This window comes from Electrophorus electricus, chromosome 1 (assembly GCF_041902795.1).
Source record: "Electrophorus electricus isolate QZ-2024a chromosome 1, ASM4190279v1, whole genome shotgun sequence".
Taxonomy (NCBI): Eukaryota; Metazoa; Chordata; class Actinopteri; order Gymnotiformes; family Gymnotidae; genus Electrophorus; species Electrophorus electricus.
This window is the reverse complement of record NC_137497.1, coordinates 23108113-23126551: the sequence shown is the minus strand read 5'-3', so window position 1 is coordinate 23126551 and position 18439 is coordinate 23108113. Positions and strand designations below refer to the sequence as shown.

The following is an 18439-nucleotide window of genomic DNA, read 5'->3' as shown; positions in this document are numbered from 1 at the left end:
CCTTTCTCTTTCGCTCTCCCCATCTCTCTCTACGTACACGAGCAGCTCATGGCTGGGTCATGCTGACTGCATCTAATCTTTACTAACCTTGTCTTTTTCCTTTCTACGTAGACCCTTAGAACATTCCTCACTTTTCCCCGTCATCCTGTAGATTTAGATAGTAGATATAGGACACATATATACTCTGTGCTTTCCTCAGTAAAGTGGAACTCTCTTGATTCACTTCATCCTAATACAGATTACAGAATAATTCACACAATCATAGCCAGTGGACCTATTGATATCCAAAGAGCAGAAGTTAGAATTCAACATGCCTGTCATCCCATTGGAACTTATGCTAACTGCATTTAGATTTAAAAAACTGATCAAAATGTTTCCTCTTTCATTTAAGTCATCACATCCTTGTTCAGAGAATTCTTGCTTCCTTACGGGACTCCCTGGAAGTTCAGGAAACACGTGTAAGAGCCCTGCTGTTCACACTGCCTTGTGTAACCCTAGTCAGATGTTTCTATCAACAAAAATACAAAACAAAAAGAACAACAAAACTCCCCAAAACTGCAAACCATCATAAGACAGTAAAACTGTTCTAGGTACAGGTGCAATGTAGCGATTCCTGAAAAATGTATTTTCATCTTGATCAGGTCCACTCCTTGGTCCTCTGTGTTTCTTTGCACCTATAAGGTTTGTCTTGTACATATTTGTTTGTTGGTGGAGTTGTTTGTTTTTACACTGCTTGTTTACATTGTTTGTTCACCTCCTGTCAGAGGGTGTATGTATTGTTTCTGTCATTTAGGCATCTGATAAAGTGACAAAGGAATTAATCTACAAAACCAAACCGAGTCGATCTACAACAGGTGGTAGTGTGCCACACTGACAGTGGTAGAAAAGAGAATTTTTTTTAAACCAGAATTTACAGAATTAATTTTTCATGTTACATTCTATGTTACATAAAAAATAAATTTACTTCAGATCTCAAGGCAGAGCTGTCTAATGTATGGCAAATAGTACATTGTTAATACATGGATTTAATTAAGTATTGAACACACTCGTATTGGCTGAATGAACCTTTCACTTTTCTGTCATGTCTATCTGCCTAACTATCAGGTGTGTGTGTGTGTGTGTATGTGTGTGTGTGTTAACTCTTCTCTCAGACTGTCAGCTGGAGAAATTACCCATGAGACCACGGAACAAGGCACGAGTCATTGGCGCAGCGAAACACACGCACAAGTTCTGCAATGTGGAAGAGGATGAGAGCATGTACTTGAAAAGGTGTGTGTGTGTGTGTGTGTGTGTGTGTGTGTGTGTGTGTGTGTGTGTGTGTGTGTGCGTGCGTGCGTGCGTACACGTGTGTTTGTTATTGTATGGTTGATGGATATGAATGTGCCGGGCAGTGGTAGCTCAGTGGTTAAGGTACTTGACTTTTAATTTAAAGGTTCAAGTTAGCACTGTTGGGCTCCTGAGCAAGGCCCTTAACCTTCAATTGCTCAACTTGTACTCAGTCATAATTGTAAGTCGCTTTGGATAAAAGTGTCAGCTAAATGGCATGAATGTATTGGTACATTACTATTCTAATAAATAATTAAAATGATCAAGGCTGGCTGTGTTTGTGTTTGTAAACAAAGGTGGCTGTGGTGTTTGTAAACAGGCTAAATGTCTTTCAGGGCAGGGGGGATCGAGTGACAGTACCAGAAGTGTGGGAAGTACGACGACCTTCACTCACATCAAATTCAAATCTAAAATGTAGAGAATTTCTCTGTACACCAAAAAAAGGAAAGAAAACCAGTTCAGTTGCAGAACATACACACAAGCACACATGATGATACACAGTGACATGAATTACATTCCATTAATGTTAGTGCTTTGCTATAAATACTCTCGCTCTCTCTCTCATATACACACACACACATACTTCTTCTTCATAATTTCTGGTGTTTTAAAGGCTTTTCTCTGTGTGTGTGTGTGTGTGTGTGTGTGTGTGCAACTGTCTTCCAGGTGATGATGAAACGCACCAAAGACATGGGCAAGTTCAGTTCTGTTACCATGGAAGAGATCGAGGCGGTGAGTGCTGTGCTGTGATTGGATCTTTGTGCTGAAACCAAGCTGTATGGATTGTGATTGGCTGATGATAAAAATTTAGATTACTCTAGCGTTCTAGCCAGAATACATGTTTGGCTGCTGTTAGTATACAGTGTTTATTCTTTAACCAGGGTATTTGGAGTTACCTGAGTTAGCTGAAAATTTATGTTATACCCTGCACAGGTCACTGTCTGGCCTGCTTCCGGACACCCGAGTGAGGTGTGAAGGGCTTGGTGATTACCTGATGAGTTTAGGCAGGTGTGTTGGCCTTGATGAAGTACAGTAATATGCAGACCAGGGGTCCTGTGGGCTGGACCTGGAACCTGCTGGTATGGCCTCGGCCCGGGGTGCCCTCGCCCAGTGTAAGCAGTTGCATAGTTCCGTATGTCCGTCCAATGTAGTGGGATTGTCTCCCTGTTGTGATGTGACCAGTTGTCTGTAGTGATACACTTGTGATTGCTTTGAAATATCTGATAGATTCAAATTCATACATAGTAATTGGTGACATAATTGATTCCTTGTTCTTCTAAAAGGGAGTATTAACAAGTGCTGTGAACGCTGTGATTGGCTGCTTCTTTTTTTTTTCTAAAAGGGAATATTATAAACAATAAGTGATGTGAACGTTGTGATTGCCACCTCCTCTGGAAGAAGCAGCCAGACTCTTATACTCAGAATGCTAAAGTCATCGAGAAACAACTAGGGAGGAAAGGAATGAGCAAGAAAAGACTGCAGGAACTGGTGAGACCACATATACACACACACACACACACACACGAAAGAAAAGAGCTGGTGAGAACACACACTTTCTGACAGTCATGCTCACAAAGATAACCAAATAAATATACCCATCCTCTCCCTCACACGGTGGAACGCACCTGTCTGTCAGGCGAGTATATAAACCCTCGTGGAGAACCGAGGGGGAAACTGGTCTGATGAGGTGAACAGCACAGGCTGTGTGTTACACATGAGACTGCATTCACACGGCATGTTCAGTGTGTTATATGTAATGAATATGTAATGAAATATGTACATATTTCATATGTAATGAAAAACACCTTTGTGCTGTGTTAAATATAATGAAGTTTGTAGATGTTTAATGTGTGTTAGTGTGTGGCGCAGTGTGTGTGTTAACGTGTACATGTTCAGTGTGTGTGTGTGTGTTAACGTGTACATGTTCAGTGTGTGTGTGTGTGTTAACGTGTACATGTTCAGTGTGTGTGTGTTAACGTGTACATGTTCAGTGTGTGTGTGTGTTAACGTGTACATGTTCAGTGTGTGTGTGTGTGTGTGTGTGTGTGTGTGTTTGTGTGTGTGTTAACGTGGACATGTTCTCTGTGTGTGTGTGTGTGTGTTAACGTGGACATGTTCAGTGTGTGTGTGTGTGTGTGTGTGTGTGTTAACGTGGACATGTTCAGTGTGTGTGTGTGTGTGTGTGTGTTAACGTGGACATGTTCAGTGTGTGTGTGTGTGTGTGTTAACGTGGACATGTTCAGTGTGTGTGTGTGTGTGTGTGTGTGTTAACGTGGACATGTTCAGTGTGTGTGTGTGTGTGTGTGTGTGTGTGTTAACGTGGACATGTTCTGTGTGTGTGTGTGTGTGTGTGTGTGTGTGTCCTGGTCACGTGTGTTCTGATGAGACACATGAATAGAAACAGAAATGATAAATAAGTATTATGTGGAAATAAAGCTGCCCCCTTAACCATGATGCGTCAGAGGTGGGAACCGCGTTTTACTGCAGTGCATTTGATGTTTTTCCTAAATATGCAGCCTGTGTTTTTGTGTGTGATAACATGAGAGAGGAAGAATTTTTCTAAGCCAGCTGAAATTTATTTTATACATGTTTATTTACATTTGTTTTTCCTTTTAAATAAAGCTTTACAGAGACTACTCTACCTCCTGATGGCTGACATCATGATGTTTTACTTACCTGTCCAACTACTGGTCTGCTCTTAATAACGTCGAAACACTCTCTCCCTCACACTCACACTCTCTCTCTCTCTCTCTCTCTCTCTCTCTCTCACTCACTCACTTTTGCATGCTGGCTTTCAGTAACACTGCCCACCACCACCTGCAGCTCCCGTTCTCCACCTGTACCTTGTGGCCTCTGACCCCCGCCCCACCCCGCCCCCCACCCCACCTGGCTGACTGAGAGAGTACTTGGCCATTCCAGCCAACCCGAGCATCAGGGTCAGCTGTTCCAGAGGACAGACGAGTGTCACGGCAGACGCAGCGCGGTTAAACACACCGAACAAGTCGCTGGCGTAGCATTAAAGGCAGCCCGGGTGCTGCTGAGCGTGTCACTGCTTCAGAACCCAGACTGGGCGGAGTTGCTGGTGAGGATGATGGGAGATTACGGGATTTCACATCCCCAGTGCCAGAGTCCTGGCCCAGAAATGAGGAACTTCTGGAAGGTTCTGCCATTAGCAGTTTGGGCCTGTTAATCTGGAACCCTGGAAATCCCATCTGCTAGTCAAGCATAATCAGAGGGGAATTATATTCAAAGTGAAACAAAATAGCCATTGATCTGGTTTTAGTAGTGCATGAATATATCAGGATTATCAGGAATCCCTGTGGTTTGACATCCCTGAACTTCAGTGGGAATAACCAGTTTTACAATCACCAGAGGATCACACTCGTTAAAATCAAGGCTCTGAAGTGTGTGTGTGTGTGTCGTCAGTATTGTATAGCATAGTAAGTCCACTCAAACACTGCGTCATAGCCGTTTATGAGAGACATAGTTATTACACATCAAGCACAGACACATTTCCATCAGTGTGCATGTTTATTTATTAATGAAGTATGATAAAACTCATCTTCAGGGTCTTCACTCGGATGTCCTGCATGAACTTAACCTCCTCTGTGTGTGTGTGTGTGTGTGTTTCTGTGTCCTGTTGGTAAAGGTTAATACCTGTCTCAAGAGATTGTGTATGTGAGAGAGAATGAGAGAGAGAGAGGAGAAGAGAGAGCGAGAGAGAGAGAGAGAAAAGGGAGAGATGGTTCTTTTGTGAGTGTCCTGTGTACATTTATGTCCTCTATTCACCATTACACTGATCTAAGACCTCTATTCTCCAGTACACTGTAATGATTAGGCCCTCTATTCACCAGTGCACTGCAGTGATCTAAGCCCTCTATTCACCAGTACACTGTAATGATCTAAGCACTCTATTCATCAGTACACTGCAGTGATCTATGCCCCCTGTTTCTCTTGCACAAACTAGCTGTTGGGACCTGGTACATCTGGTCAGCACATTCTCACCCATAAACAGGCCAGGTTAGATGCTGTAGCTCTCCATACAGAGTACCATTATAGAATATAAGATCAACTATAGAACAGCTCTGTGGATTACTTTTCTGTCATAATTATTTAAAAGTAATTTATTATCAATTAATGGTATTATTCCAATTCACGTGTCATGGACAAAAATTGCCCATTATGATACTAATTAAAGGTTAGCCCATATTACTTCTTATGTACTCCTGTTTAAATTGTTGTTATTATATCTGACATGTACTGCTGTCTGGTTTGTTATTATAGCTTTTTAACCCTATGACATATTCTGTACAAGGCTTTCAAGACGACATTAATCAAGAATGTTCCTTCTGTCTTGTTAATTATTGTCAATAATGTGCTAACATTATGAATGGAGGTTTTATGAATATTAATACATTTTCACAGCATTCCCTGCTGCCTACTTCATAAAGGCTGTTGTCGGGGCAACCAAGTCTATTATGACGCCACATAGCGAGTATATATATTTTAGTGTGCTGCGCAGTTTTCTGTTATAACGACTTTGATCGCATCATGGCAGAATATCAGGTAAGTTTTCCCTTCCATCCTCATGAAACCGGGAGGTTAGAAACGATGGAAATTGTGCGCCGTCGGTTTTGGGGAAAGTGTAGCCGTTGTCATAACTACGGAGACAATATCTGTGTTTAGCAGCAACCACAGAGGATGTCGCTTTGTGTATTTAGTTCACTATGCTAATGCTAGCTAGCTTGTTAACTAACGGTAGGGTTTAGGTATTTCATATCTAATATTAGCTAGCTAGCTAACATGTGGCTAGAGTTAGTTTAGCCTCCTGTATTGACACTATTTTCATTATGTTTTCCCACCGGTTTTTGGGCGGTCCATTTTTTAGCCTTTTGATGTGGAACTATTCTGTTTACACTTTTGTTTGTAATACTGAGTTACAGATGATCGATGTAAAATTATCAACGGCTTCCACCAATGAAAGAACCTCATATGGCTCAGAACCCCAAATGAGCACAACACGCTTTGGGGTTCCTACTGTGTCTCTTTGTGCAGTACACCACTGTCTTCGTACAGTTTTCCTGAAGGTAGAAAAGGAATTCTGTACAAGTGTTGCTGGGTCACAGGTGACACAACCATGGAATGGCCATTTTACCTCTGCAGCTGAATGTGTGCATGGGCTTTTGTTCAGTGCAACTGGAGTGCATGTGGAGAATAGGATGTACCTCCCTGAGGAGTTCCACAGTTCAGTCATTGAAGCTGTGTATAATGAGCTCCTCAGAAGAATTGAGGCCAGGAAAAATGTGAATGTGACCCAAGCATTCATCAGTGGTGGTCTGGTGCTTGGAGGAGCCTTATCATTTGTTAAGGTCATTCAGAGGAAAGATCTGGCCCAGTTCCTCTACTGTCCCTCCACAGACGGCTCAAGATCTGCAAAGCTGACAACAGTAAGGACCACTGTATCTGGTGTGGCTGAAGCTAAGACCAGGCAGACACACTGGATACATCGCCTAATGGGGAGGATCTCAAGAACTGTCAGGAAGGTAAAGTAGTGGTCTATTTTATATATTTATGTTCTTAATGAATTTAGTAGCATGACAGTCCATGGAAGAACAAGAACAAGCTCTGAGTTTTGGTGTGCATAAAAGTAAGGCTCTTCAGAAGCAGAGAAAAACAGTTTGCTTTTTAGAAAGCTCGAATGTTAAACACCATTTGGTTTCTGATGGTATTTCTTTCTCGTTTTAGATCTACACCGGAAGCCGAACTCTCTGCAAAAGATGTCAGAGCTCTTTCTCACAGAGGATAAGCTCCATGTTTAAAAAACAAAAACAAAAAACACTTCACAAGTGATGGTGTTGATGCTCTCCTTTATGAAGAATCAGTTCCATGTTTAAAAAATGTGGAAATAAATAAAGATGTACTGATGTAAAATGTAGACCAGTCACTTCACTCACTATCTGACATGATATATAGACACATGAAGAGAGAGAATAAGGCACCATAAAACCCATGAACACATAAATTACATAGAACAAGTTTCAGTATGTAAATTCTCTTTAAGGTGTTTACAACATGTAGACAGTGGAAGGATTTTTGAAGTGTTTGTAATGGTAGCAGTTCCTGGGATGAGCAGAGACCGGACATTGAGACCGCTTCCAAACGCACACACGCCTGCTCCCTGCTTTCATAGACCCAGGCAGTGCAAACACCAGGAATTATAGGCAGAGGCATATCGGAATAGCAGCGAATGAACAAGAACAACAGGTGCCTTTGTAGCATGTTTCAAGTAGAAACTAGTAGTGTAAATTATCCATCATATGCCAGCTTTGAGTGGGTCAAGAGCATGTGCCATAATCGGTTTGTCCATCTGCTTATATTGTGTGGTATCTAGAATTTCAGACAGTCATTAGAAAATTAGGTACCAGAATCCTTTATTGTTTTATTTGAAACCATATGCTTAGATTACTTTGAATAATGATGTGTATGGTGTATGTATGAATATTAAGTCTTTATCATCACTGTGCACTACTGAAATTCTTGTAAAATGAGTTTGAGTTACTTCCAAAATGGCGGCACACTGTACTGTATTCACCCACAGACATTTGAGTGCTGCATTTAAAATGGGGGGGGGGGGGGGGTCTCCAAAGCTGGCACTTCTCAGGGCTGCAGTCATGTGGGTTTACAGTGTGAACGCCTCCGTCTTTTCCATTTAATTCCGTTACACCAGTTACATGAAGCGGGTCACCACAGAGTGTTGTCTCTGTGATTTAGAAAATGGTCTGCTGATGACATGCGGTCCAAAGATGACAGACAAGGTATCGACAGCTTCATCAGGTACTTGTGAAGGCCACAAAGACCTGTAGATTTACTATTTAATGCTGCAGAACTTAGCTAACTGCTAAGAGTACAGTTAAATTAGATCAGTGTACTGGTGAATAGAGGGCTTAGATCAGTGTAGGGGTGAATAGAGGTCTTAGATCAGTGTACTGGTGAATAGAGGGCTTAGATCAGTGTAGGGGTGAATAGAGGGCTTATATCAGTGTAGGGGTGAATAGAGCGCTTAGATCAGTGTAGGGGTGAATAGAGGGCTTAGATCAGTGTAGGGGTGAATAGAGGGCTTAGATCAGTGTAGGGATGAATAGAGGGCTTAGATCAGTGTACTGTGTGACACTCGTCTGTCCTCTGTAACAGCTGACCCTGATGCTCGGATTGGCTGGAATGGCCAAGTACTCACTCAGTCAGCCAGGTGGGGTGGAAGGGCAGGGCAGGGCAGGGCAAGGCAGGACAGGGCAGGGGGCAGAGGCAACAAGGTACAGGTGGATAACGGGAGGTGCAGGTGGTGGAGGGCAGTGTTACCGAAGGCCAGTATGCAAGAGTGAGAGTGACAGAATGTGACATTGAGAGAGAGAGAATGTGAGAGAGAGAATGTGTGTGTGTGTGTGTGTGTGTGTGTGTGTGTGTGTGTGTGTGTGTGTGTGTGCGGGAGGGAGAGAGAGTGAGAGAAAAAACACACAAACACACACACACCTGATAGTTAGGCAGATAGACATGACAGAAGAGTGAAAGGTTCATTCAGCCAATACGAATGATCTGCATTAAATACATAATTAAATCTCTGTATTAACAATTTACCATTTTCCATACAGTAGACAGCTCTGCCTTGAGATCTGAAGTAAATTTATTTTTTATTTAATATAGAATGTAACGTGAAAAATAAATTCTGGTTTTAAAAAAATTCTCTTTTCTACCACTGTCAGTGTTACAACACTACCACCTGTTAGTAGATCGACTCTGGTTTTGTAGATTAATTCCTTTGTCACTTTATCAGATGCCTAAATGACAGAAAAAATACATTCACCCTCTGACAGGAGGTGAACAAGCAATGTAAACAAGCAGTGTAAACACAAACAACTCCACCAACAAACAAATATGTACAAGACAAGCCTTATAGGTGTGAAGAAACACAGAGGACCAAGGAGTGGAACTGATCGAGATGAAAATACATTTCAGGAATCATTACATTGCAGCTGTACCTAGAACAGTTTTATTGTTTTATGATGGTTTGCAGTTTTGGGGAGTTTTGTTGTTCTTTTTGTTTTGTATTTTTGTTGATAGAAACATCTGACTAGGGTTACACAATGCAGTGTGAATAGCAGGGCTCTTACACGTGTTTCCTGAACTTCCAGGGAGTCCTGTAAGGATGCAAGACTTCCCTGAACAAGGATGTGATGATTTAAATGAAAGAGGAAACATTTTGATCAGTTTTTTAAATCTAAATTAAGTTAGCGTAAGTTCCAGTGGGATGACAGGCCTGTTGAAAGTCTTCCTTAGAACAAGGAAACGCCTCAGTGCACTTGGAAAACCTGTCTACAATCACTAGCACGTACTTCAACTGACCACAAGGTGGAATGTGCGTAAAGTCTATCTGTAGACACTGAAAGGAATATTCTGGAGCCAGTAAGGCATCATATTTGGCTTGTGTTTTACCCTGATTGCTTCTGGCACAGGTTAAAGAAACACCTTAATATGATTTTGTGTGGTTCATTCATTCATCTACTCTGTTTTTGATGTGTAGGTAATGGTTTTGGAGGTCTACTAGTGTCAAAAAACAGGTTGATTTCAGTCAATGTTTAAATAAACCAAATAGGACATGAGATGTTTATGTTGAGATGTTTTTAAGACTGTTGCAGTGTTTTTCAAAGATGGGAAAATGGTTATGCTTATGAATACTGTGGTGACTTCATCCACTTTTATTAAGAAATAATATTTTTTTCCACTGTGCTTGGACTCAGTTGGTTTCTCTTTTTGAAAAGAACTTCCCCAGCTTTGAAGAAAACACTTTCACATGGTACTGAGAAGGCAGGGGTGCACAAGTATCCCACAGCAAGCCTGTAGAGATTTGGATATATGCACCTCTGCCTCTGCCAGTACTGGAGGGGACCCTGTGTTCTGCTTTTCTTCAGTTCTGCCAGGTCTGCACTTCAACTGTGGCATCAGCAGTGATATTGTGAGTTCTTCTGGCCTCCATGAATGTGGCATCAAAATCACACCACAGTTTGTTTCCTGAGAAGCAAAACCAGATAATATGAATGAGGTTATAACTCTGAAATTGACTTTAATCCAATGCAAAAATACTAACCAGGTCTTTCAGCTACAGCATCCTGTGATGTTGAAGCTGCAGCTGGTATTGAATGTGACTGTCTAGACCTTATTACATTGGCACATTCAAAGGTGAGTTGTTTTATTCCTTCATCTGCCTTTTTTGGGCTAAAGGATCCAAGTGATTTGTATCTTGGGTCTAGCAGCGTTCCCAGCGATATAATGCTCATGCTGTGTGGAGCTTTTCCCTAAGGAGCCTGATGAGGTCTCTCCCAGTTCACTAGCTACCGTTACCTTTGCTGCCTCTTCCTGGAGCATCTTTTCCACCATTTTCAATAATAGCACCACTTTGGAGCCAGATACCTTTTTCTCCTCTGTCAGCACCAGTGTGGCCTTGTGAAAAGGAGACAGTATAGACAGGAGCTCACAAACATTATTGTACTCATCACAGATTAGAGCAGGAATACCAGTTTGTAAGCCTGCCAATGCTTACAGGCTCCCTGAGTTCTACTAATCGCTCCAGCATTTGAAAGCTGCTGTACCACCTTGTTTCAACCTCCTGAATCAGTTTCTTTTTTGGTTTTCCCATATGCTCTTGAACAAGGTCCAGCTTCTCCTTTAACAATAAAAACCTAAACGTTACATATGTAGCAATATAAAACAATGTGTAAACAAATGTGAAAATAATGTTAGTAACTTTGGCAGTTGTGCTGCTTCTAAAATAGCCCACCAGCTTCCTTGCCTTTGTAGGAATGGCAGACAGCACTGGGGTTAGTTCGAGAGCTTTTTTAACAACTATATTCAGGGTGTGAGCAATGCAGAAGGCATGAGGCAGCTTCAGCTATTTGCCACAAGCAATCAAATCAGATGCGCCATCAGTAACTAGACATGTTACTTTGGATTTTATTTCCCATTCTTCCATAAGAGAGGATTTCACACAGGCCAAATTTTCAGCTGTGTGTGCCTGCGGGACTTTCACTACACCAAGTAATGTGGACTTCAGACGTGTGTTGTCATCTATAAAATGGCAGGTCACAGCCGAGTAGGCGTGTCTGCTGTCAAACTCACTGCAGGAACTTTCTGGACCTCAGCTATGGTCTTCTCTTTCTCTTGTTGATGTTGGGTCTCAACCACGGCCTTTGTGGTCTAAAGGGAAGGAAGAAAATATCCTTTTTTAATATCACTCTCATAATTTATCCATGTCACCACACATACTTTCCTAGTTGGGAAAATATAGGTTGGATCAAATTCTGCTACGAAGTCCCTGAAGCCTTTATCCTCAACTGTGCTAAATGGCTGTGTGTCTCTAACAATCATGGAGACCAAAGCCTCATCCAGCTCTTCCTTTCTGATCACTGCTTTGTAAAGATTAGATTACACTTTGTCATTTTTACTCTTTGTAATCCAGTCCAAACTGCAAATAACATGGTGCAGAGAATAATTCAGTATATAAATATGTATATACAGTATATACACACACACACACACACACACACACACACACACACACACACACACATATATATATATATATATATATATATATATATATATATATATATATATATATATGCATATTAATGTTAACAGTGAAAAAAATATTACATGAACATGTGCACATGTTTTGTTTTTATTTTTTGATGTGTGTGATGAATGTAGCATCGTGATCAATGTCATTATTATCATGGTTGATTAACAAATATGAAAATTGGAAACGCATACCCACCTTGGCTGGATCCAACTCTATCCCCCTCATTATACATGACAAGTACAATAACATAGATGAGGTGTTGTTGTTGTATCCCAATGGCTTGGAATGGAAAAAAAATGCCTTGTGAATATTATAGTAGTAACACATTTCATTAATTACAGGCATATTATGTGCAATACCTTATTTGGAGAGATCTGCTCAAAGTGTTTCCATACAGGGGAAACCCTTTTCCTTTTAGCAGGCTCCATGAAAACAAGCTCATCAATGTCACAGGCAAATTGACAGAATACAAACATGCAAATTTAGCATGGATCCATTGCACTTTATGTGTGTTTATAAATTGCACCGACACTCGAAATGCTTCCTGAACCAGTGAGGTTTCCGGCAGCATCAGTGATGTCATTCGTCCTTAAAGAAGCAAGCCTCGATACATGTTTCATAAAAGACTTCCTGAATCTCTCAACATGCGCTCCGAAGCCTCGGCACAGTAGGGGCCATCACCAGTATCTCACTTGGAGTGAGGAGTAGGAGTGAAGGGTGAGAGTGAGGAGTATGAGTGAGGTGTGAGTGAGTAGGAGTGAGGGGTGAGAGTGAGTAGGAGTGAGGGTGATAGTGAGTAGGAGTAAGGGGTGAGAGTGAGTAGGAGTGAGGGTGATAGTGAGTAGGAGTGAGGGGTGAGAGTGAGTAGGTGTGAGGGGTGAGAGAGTAAGTAGGAGTGAGAATGAGGAGAGATATTGTAGAGAGATATTGTCAATGTAGAATAGAAATATATTCAGAGTTCAAAGGGAATGAACCAGTGGAGAGAATGAGCTACACAAAGGGGGGGGTCCACAACAACAACAACAACCACCACCACCCTGATCACCACCTGTGCTCCGCCATAACTATGATCACTGCTGAAGCTCCAGTCTGTCATATTAACACACAGCACAATCACTACACCCTCACTGACTACATTTACATATTAACACACAGCATAATTACTGCACCATCACTGACTACATTTACATATTAACACACAGCATAATTACTGCACCATCACTGACTACATTTACATATTAACACACAGCATAATTACTGCACCATCACTGACTTGATTTACATATTAACACACAGCAAAATTACTGCACCATCACTGACTACATTTACATACTAACACAGCATAATTACTGCACCATCACTGACAACATTTACACATTAACACACAGCATAATTACTGCACCATTACTGACTGCATTTACATATTAACACACAGCAAAATTACTGCACCATCACTGACTACATTTACACATTAACACAGCATAATTACTGCACCATTACTAACTACATTTACATATTAACACACAGCATAATTACTGCACCATCACTGACTACATTTACATATTAACACACAGCATAATTACTGCACCATCACTGACCACATTTACATATTAACACACGGCATAATTACTACAGTGAACAGTGGTATTGGGGGTGAAGTATTTGCAGATTTATTGAGGGTCACATGTAGAGGGATTGAGCTTCAGGAGCAAACAAGGCCAAACTAAAAAAAACAAAACATAAGCCACATTAGAAATAAAAATTATTATTAATTGGTTACATTTATTTAGTGCCTTTCTCAAACTCAAGGACGCTTTGCAGGCAGAAATCAGCTTTAACACTCAAATCACTCACAGGCAGATGAGAAGCAGCAGCCAATTTGTAAACAGCGTACGAAGAGATTTACACATTAACGGGAACTACACAAACCAACGTTACTGCTACAGAGCCAGGAGTTAACACACATGTAGCGACAATGACCAACAAAGGGACACACACAGACAGGGTTTAAATAGACACATTGACACTTAACAATAAACGCTGTGTATGTAATCCCAAAGTGGTGTGGTTACAAAACATTTATTCACAGTACGTGTGGATCCCCCTGCACGCGGCGGGCCTCACCACGTGACTTATGGGGGAGTAGCAGTCTGTGACAATAATGCTCACAGAAATCAAGTATACACATGAAAAACTGTAAACAATTTCAACGTTTCTCCTTCAAACAACAAGAAGAAAGGAAATAAATATATACAGTACATACATACATACATACACATATAACATCGTATACACATTCCTTTCCCCACAGGGCTACATGTAGATGTTTATTAGTCTGTTTTATGGTGGTGTGTAAGTGTGTCTAAAGGACAGCTTAGTTTCCTGATCTAATTAGTTGTGTGTTCATGATTAGGCAGGTCTGGCTATAAGGTTTTTGTTAACTAGAATTAATGAAGGTTCATTACTGAATCTATTTCAGCACCCAGTAATGTTTGTGGTTCACAGTGGTCATTTATATTTCATCAGTTTAACTCTCTCTTACATGACAATCACATATAAACAGTTAAAAACTGAGTGGCAGTGTGGAATGGGTGATGAATACAGTGGTAACCACAGAACTGTTCAGTAAATGACCTGTACATATGTAAGTGAGCGGTAAGGAGGCGGACGTAAGTGTGGAGAAAAGCGAGATTTATTACGGGCAAATCCAAAATCAGAATCATTGTAGCAGTCCAGGGTGATAGAGCCAACACAGAGAGTACGTGGATACATGAGCAAACAAACAAAACACATGAAGGAAAACAGGGGAAGCAGGCTATAACAAAGGCTAGGAAACACGAAGGCACGGAGTACAAACTTAAATACATGCATATACGGGCTTTCAAAAACATTCACCAAACGCAATGAAGCCTAACAACCACCATGAACGCACAAATGCCATGAACAACCAAGACAAGGGCGAGAAGACAGAGTTTAAATACATGAACTAAACAAGAGACAGGTGTGGAAAATCAAACGAGGGGCGGAGAAAAGGAAATTACGGAATGGAACTAAAATACACAAGATGGATCACACGGAACACAGAAGCTGGGAGGGACTAGCCGTGACAACATGTTGCTATGGTAATTGGATTTCTTTTTTTGGAGGGGAATTTATTGGTGTAGAATCATAGCTGAGGAATGGATCCTAGACCTCCGTACGAGACCTCACCATGTCAGTTGTTTATCATGAAGCACAGGGTGAAGTAGTGGTCGACCGATTCATTGGCCAATTAAATGTCTTTTTTATAATCAGCACTGGCATTGTTCTTTTCCTTCCTGCCGTCCACTGAGAAGGTTGGGCGGGGGGTGAGGGGTGGGTCTTCTTTATTTATTTTTTATTACCTTTGGAGATTTTAATTTAAAATAAGTGCCCTGCTGACAGAGTACAGATATACTTAAGCAAACAATGCAGAAAATAACAGTGTTAAATGTTCATTTAAGTTCTCAATTGGTACCATTAAAAAATAGGAATTCAACAAACACTTGAATGGAAGGGCTGCTGTACATGTGGAGATGTTGATTTAAGAAAAAATTGAAGTGGTCTCTTATTTTTTTCCAGAGCTGTATATTGTCCAGTTAAAGCACTGCTTTCTTTTCAGCCAATAGGATGGAAAATTTGTCAGTGTTCAATAGAAGCTTAGAGTTGGGGTGGGTCGTCTCAAATTTTGTAAAGTAAATTTGTTGTGTTTGACTGAAGGTTTCACATTCAGTGAGAAAGTGCAGCTCTGTCTCTACAGTGTCATTTTTACACTGTTGACAGAGTCTCTGTTCTTCTGCAGACTGCATGACTTACATTGGCTGGTCTGGATGGGCAGGTTGTGTTCCCCGAGTCTGTACTTTGTCAACGTGTTTCTGTGTTTAATGTCATTCACTTTGTACAGGTAGTCTGCTACAGTGTACTGACATTTTAGGGTCAGATAACAGTGTATTTTGCTTTGAGCTTGTGTTTTTGTGTTCCAACGGGTTTTTTGTAGTGTTATCATTTGGTTTGGTCTGGTTGTTTGTATTTCAGACTGGTCCTGGTCTGCTACAGTGTTAGTGTTTGTTAATGAACTCAGTGTCAGGGCCAGCTGTGTGAGGGGATTCTTTTCTCTGCTCATATCTTGGCACTGCAGGGCTTTATAGTGGTACCAGTAGTAGTGACCATTTTTTAAGTATAGCCAATATTCAATAATCCTTTTTTGAATTTGAAATAATAGTGTAAATTGGCCTAATTCAGCTGTATAGGCATTATTTGTTGCTTTCCTGTGCACTTTCAGGATATTTTTACAGAATTCAGAGTGCATAATTTCAGCTGGGTGTTTGTTCCATTATGAGTAGCCCTCACACTTCACAACCATATAGCAGAATTGGTTGTATAATAGACTGGAATATTTTGAGCCAAATTTAAGTTGGTATTTGAATGTGAATTTGACGTTTGATTGCATAGAATGCCCTGCTTGCTTTCTCTCTCAGTTGACTGACTGCTGGATTGAAGTTTCCAGTTGAAATAATCTTTAATCCTGAGTAATTATAATTTGTACAGGTTTCTAGCGTTTGTGTCCATAATGTGAAACTTGTGTGGTGTGTTTGCTTGAGATCTGGCTCTTTTTGGAAAATGATGCTTTTGGACTTTTTCAGGAATTTTATACTTCTGTGTTTAAACATTTCATTTCAAATGCCATCAGACACACTTGCTTTTTTTGGTTTTAAGAATAGAAATTTGATTTCTAAGTTCCTGCTCAGTAATGGGTGAGTACAAGGGATTCTAGAAGTCTTTTATTGGTAGTTCTAATATATTAAATTTTTCAGTTATATGCTTTTGTTCAGGTCTTGTATTTTTGAGTAATTGATTGAAAAGAGATTTAATATGTGTTATCCAATATGTGTTTTGAAAAGCCAATTCTTCTTATTTAGATTTATTAAGAGTGTTCAAGAAATGTGTCTAAAAGTGTTTGAATTTCTTGAGAGTTGATTGCTTTCTGGAACGCCTCTGTGCTGTTTTGGGCCTATCTGTATCGTCTCCTGATATTAAACAGCTGACTGGTCAGTGTGGGTGCAGCACTGTTAGTCTCTGTCCTATTAATGAACACAGTGATTTGGCTGTGATCAGACAGAGGGGTTAGTAGCTTTACAGTGAATGTACTGAGAGAGAATGTACTGTTATCATGTAATCCACTGTATTGCCAAGAGGTGAGCAAAAGGTGGATCTCCCCAAAGAGTCGCCTCATAACCTACTGTTGACAATGTACAGACCCAGATTTTGACAGAGCTGCAGGAGGTCTTTTCCATTCCTGTTTACCTGTGTGTCAGAATGATATCAGGAAAGAAACGTTTCCTTGTATTAACAGCCCTGTGGACCTCGAGAAATGTGTACTTTGAAAATGATCAGAACATTCTTGGAAAATACAAAACATGCAAAAGGGGTTTGGGTGGAAGAAGACTTTCCAGATCTGGCAGGTTTTATACAGTCTTTACAGTGTTTGAGAAGCAATTTATAGGAGTAAGGTTTTACTGATCTAAACCTGCAACTTAACAATGACGGTAATAAGATTGCTTAATTTTTGTGTCACTTTTTTGTTTAGATTTAATGTTCATTTTCAAAATGAGTGTGTGCGGTGTGGCAACACTTAATGGGGCCGAGGATGTGAATAAAAGAACACAGTTTTTTCAGTTAATCAAATGTAAAGGAAATGATGTAGATTTTGCTCAAGTAACTCATAGTGATAGACAGAATGAAGCAGACTGGCTGAGAGAGTGAGAAGGTAAAGCCTTCCTTAGTCACAATAGCACCATGTCTGGGGGCGTGGCTGTGTCATGTCAGGGGGCGTGGCTGTGTCATGTCTGGGGGTGTGGCTGTGTCATGTCAGGGGGCGTGGCTGTGTCATGTCTGGTGGCGTGGCTGTGTCATGTCAGGGGGCGTGGCTGTGTCATGTCTAGGGGTATGGCTGTGTCATGTCAGGGGGCGTGGCTGTGTCATGTCTGGGGGCGTGGCTCTGCCCCTTCCCAACAGCTGGGTTCCACAAATTGTAATGGAGAATATTGAGGCTCTTAAAGTAAAAAAAAAACAAAAAAAAAACTAGCCGACCTGCTTGGGGTACAGGCACAGGGGGCTCTCGTGTGTTCTCCTTTTCAGAACGTGACACAGATGTACTCTCTGTCCAAGTTTTTCTTTGGTTTAGAGCATAAACATGGTCAGAGCAGATGGATACATGCCTTGAAGTCTGGTACTGTACTCTCATATCCTGTGGAGATTCGTAGAAGGGCAGCATAGTTCTAAACTAGGCTGTATACCAGTGACTATAGATCATACCAAGAGATGGAAAATATTTACTTAGATGGTTCTCCTCAGGTAGAAGAAGAGGCTGGAGAGAGAGAGAGAGAGAGAGAGAGAGAGAGAGGTGACCCAGACTCCAGACGGAAATAGAGAGAGAGAGAGAGAGAGGTGACCTAGACTCCAGAC

At 41.0% G+C, this 18439-nt stretch overlaps 1 long non-coding RNA gene across 1 annotated transcript; it reads left to right on the top strand.

The window, feature by feature from the left end:
- The first annotated feature begins 1986 nt into the window (after positions 1–1986).
- Positions 1987–2808, top strand: LOC145657533 (uncharacterized). The gene is made up of 3 exons (XR_014123289.1): positions 1987–2058; positions 2260–2334; positions 2669–2808. It is a non-coding gene; the product is annotated as an uncharacterized LOC145657533 (long non-coding RNA).
- The last annotated feature ends 15631 nt before the right edge of the window (positions 2809–18439 follow it).